The sequence below is a fragment of the Rousettus aegyptiacus genome, unplaced genomic scaffold (genome assembly GCF_014176215.1).
Source record: "Rousettus aegyptiacus isolate mRouAeg1 unplaced genomic scaffold, mRouAeg1.p scaffold_m13_p_12, whole genome shotgun sequence".
NCBI classification, from domain to species: domain Eukaryota; kingdom Metazoa; phylum Chordata; class Mammalia; order Chiroptera; family Pteropodidae; genus Rousettus; species Rousettus aegyptiacus.
In genome coordinates, this window is record NW_023416287.1 from 39,294,720 (window position 1) to 39,298,777 (window position 4,058).

General features: G+C 48.0%; 1 pseudogene; it reads left to right on the plus strand.

Annotated features, from left to right (window-relative positions):
- Window positions 1–457: 457 nt before the first annotated feature.
- Window positions 458–575, plus strand: LOC118610632 (annotated as a pseudogene).
- The last annotated feature ends 3,483 nt before the right edge of the window (window positions 576–4,058 follow it).

The following is a 4,058-nucleotide window of genomic DNA, read 5'->3' on the forward strand; positions in this document are numbered from 1 at the left end:
ATGCCTCTGGGCTGCCCCCTCCTCATTCAATTTCTCCCCTCCCTACCCTATTCATTTTCTACTCCTCCATGCCTTCTCTTCCCCCCACCTTCTACCAAGTTCCCAGTTCACAATAAGTCTTCTTTCTCAGATGACTACAATGACTTCCTCCTCCTGGGTTCCTGGCTTCCATTCTCCCATCGAGCCCGTTGCGCACCCACAGCCAGAAGCATCTTGTCCAGTGGAATTTGATCATGTCCTTCTCTGCTCATGGATGCCCTTCTCTTTAGAACAAAACCCAAAGCTCTTCCTGTGAAACTGAGCTGGGACTAATGAGGGAGATCAGAGGCAACCACTGGCCTAGCCAGCAAAGCTCAGACCTCACAGAAAGAAAAAGTCTCTTTAGCAGAGCATTCTGTCATTGGAACTGACTGCTGTCTAACCCCTGAGCTGGGAGATGGTTAAATTAGAAGACACAGTCTACAGCCATGTCACCCTGAACGTGCAGATCTCATCTGATCTTGGAAGCTAAGCAGGGTCAGGCCTGGTTAGTACTTGGATGGGAGACCACTTAGGAATACCAAGTGCTATAGGTGTTACAAAATAATAAAATAAAATAAAATAAAATAAATTAGAAGACACAAATCAAAATGCTCCAGTGGAAGTGGTCCTGGAAACTAGGGATGCTGGTCTAACCACTCCCCCTGCAGCCTCACCCACCACCTCTGTGGCAGCATAACCCTGCCTGCCCATTTCCTGCTAGAATGAGTTTGTTCTGACTGCTCTTCTCCCACCTCAAGGACTCTCCAACTAACATCAGTTGTTTCATGGCTCGGCAACCAGTTGATGTTCTTCCTTATATCTGTAGCTCTGTAAGGATGACAAGACTATGTAAAATTGCCTGTTATGTTACAATCAGGGCTCAGACTTCAGATAAGAATCCACCGAGCCATTGCCAGCATCAATAAACGCTGCTTCCTGCTTATAGTCTTGGTGTCCCATCTCTTCATTTGAGAATCCCACAACATTCCTGTGGGCTCATCCAGGATGCAGAGAGGGCAGGGTTTTTTGGCCTCCCTTGTCTTCGGGGTCAGCCCCCAAGACGCAGGGAGACACGGACTCTCTTTGGTGTGCCAACAGGCCCCTTGCCCGTAAGTGGAGAAATATTTTTTTCAGTGACCTTGGGTGGCCACCTCAGAAGCACAATGGAACCCAGAGAGGCATGGGTACCAGCCCAGGAGTACTGCCAGACTGAGTGGTAAGGACCCGGGTCCCAGGAACAGCCTGTTCGTTAGAGGACAGAAGGGGAGTCCGATCAATTCCCGAGGTCACCTGATTACATTTGTTAGAGGAAACTGTGTGTGATCTCTTAGATATATAGGGCAGAGAGTAGAGTATGTTTGGTGTGTGATTGCATATGACTGAGATGTGGTCTTGCAAAGAAGCAAAAGTTGAGCCCCTATCCGTGGTTCTGTGGCAAACCTCATACGGTTTAGGGTGGTGTCATTGGATCTCTGTGAAGAGTCGACTCCAGTGATCTGAATCAGGGTTTATACCGACCCACCGATTGCTAAGAGGTGCCTGAAAGATCTCTGCGAGGGGAGCGGCCAGAAATGGGCAAAGTGAATCTCTGAGTGCATGTGCAAACTGACCATGGGTGAAAGGATGGGCAGACAACAAAGTAAATAGACGCCTTTAGGTTGTATGCTTAAAAATTTCAAAAAGTGGGATATGGTTCTATAGTGTAACAGTTAGCACATTTGCTTTACACGCAGAAGGTCCTGGGTTCACGCCGCAGTGGCGCCATGGTCCATGGTCTAGGCCATGCCACCTTGAACAAGTCCGATGTCTGATCTCGGTAGCTAAGCAGGGTCGGGCCTAGTTAATACTTGGATGGGAGATCACCTAGGAAGACCAGGTGCTGTCTGCATAAATAATAATAAATAATAATAAAAGGAGAATTTCAAAAAGTGTTATCCAGACTTTATGGAGTTAAACTCACCCTATAGTAACTCCACACCCTTTGTGAGATCGACTGCCCCTCTTTTGGCATTGTATGGCCAGCGGAGGGAGCGCTTGATAAAGAAATCACTGCAAAGGTCTCTCTAGTCATTACAGGTCAAGCTGGCCACCTAAATCAATTCTCTTATATCAATTCTTAAGAGGCGAGAGTTCTCACCAAACCCCCTTGGTTGAGAGTCTGCCTAGAGGAGAACTGTACGGTCCTCCTAGACCAAGCCTTTGCACCCTCCCAAGGTCAGTTGAAAGAAAAGAAGCCTATGCTGCCCCCACTAGGCCAGACAGAGCTCCATTCTGCGAGGTCCCCAGGAGCCTATGGTCCAAATGATAGTCAGGAGCCAACCTTTTGACTTTATGGTTGACACCAGAGCTGAACACCCAGTTGTAACTTGGCCTGTGGGCTCCTGTTCTCAAAGACAAGCTACCATTATGGGAGTAGCCAGGGGACAAGTCTGTTGTCCCTTCCCACAGCCCCGCCGATGTAACCTAAGAGGACCAGAAGTTGTCCACGAATTCCTGTATCTGTCCGACTGCCCTGTGGCACTGATGGGACAAGACCTTTTAAGAAAACTGCAGGCTCAAATTACCTTTGACATACATGACCAAGCAGCCCCAACCTTAGGGAGGCCAGAAGCAAGGATCATGTCGCTCATGGTTCCCCCAGGAGAAGAGTGGCACCTCTATAGTCTCACGGAAGGATCCCAAGTAACCCAAGCTCCCCTTCAAGTTGCCTAGAGTGTAAGCTGAAGACAATCCTCCAGGAATGGGCTGACACATTCCTCCAGTAGTGGTAGAGTTAAAACCAGTTGCTGAGCCAGCCCACCAAAAACAGTATTTCATCCCTCATAAAGCACAAGTGGGGATCTAAAAACATTTAGAGACTTCTGAAGTATTGAATTCTTAGTCCCTGCCAATCATCCTGGAATACACCTCTCCTGCCAGTTCAGAAGGCAAGGACCAATACTGGCTGGTCCAAGATTTATGAGCAGTCACACAGGTGACTGTCACCCTGCACCCTGTCATCCCCAAGCCATATACCCTCCTAGGCCTCATCCCTGCTGTGGCAGCTTATTTCACCTGTCAGGACCTCAAGGATGCCTTCTTCTGCATTCGCCTGATTTCTCAGAGTCAACCAATCTTTGCCTTCTAATAGGAAAGCCCTAAAAGTGAAGACAAGGGCCAGTCGCAATAGATGTGATTGCTTCAGGGGTTCAAAAATTCCCCAACTATTTTTGGGACAGCTCTAGCCTCACATTTAAAGGCCTTCCAGGCAAACCAACACAGCTGTATGTTACTCCAGTATGTAGATGACCTCCTCTTAGCAGGAAAAACCTATGAGGAATACATGGAAGGAACGCATGTACTCCTCAATTTCCTCTGGGAAGCATGTTACAAGGTCTCTAAAAGGAGGCTCGAATCTGCCAAGAAAGAGTCAAATACCTCAGCTGCCATCTGTCACAGTGGCCCAGAAAGGAAACAAATGGTCTGCTCAATTCCCGTCCCTACCACCCGAAGACAAGTCTGCGAATTTCGCAGAGCAGCTGACTTCTGCAGAATCTGGATACCTAATGTCTCCATCCTGGCTAAATCCCTCTATGAAGCCACAAAATGTGGAGAATGGGAGCCCCTACTCTGGGAATCTATGCAACAGAAGGCCTTTGAAAAAATCGAACAGGCACTCACTAACACCCCCAGACTAGAACTCCCAGACCAAAACAAATCTTCCTTTCTGTATGTACACAAGCGCATGGGTGTCATAGTAAGGGTCTTAACCCAACTGCTAGGATCTTGGCACCGTCCCATGGCTTATCTCTCCAGCTTGACTCTATCACTCAGGGCTGGCTACCCAGCTTGCAAACATTAGCTGCCATGGTCCTAGTGTCAGAGACCGACAAACTGACTATGGAGCGAGAACTGACAGTTTGAGTACCACATTCAGTAATGACATTGCTAGACTACAAGGGACAATACTGGCTAACTAATGCCCGGACAGTCAGAATCTAAGAAATGCTGTGTGAGAATCCACACATCCGACTAGAGGTAGTACAAACCTTGAACCC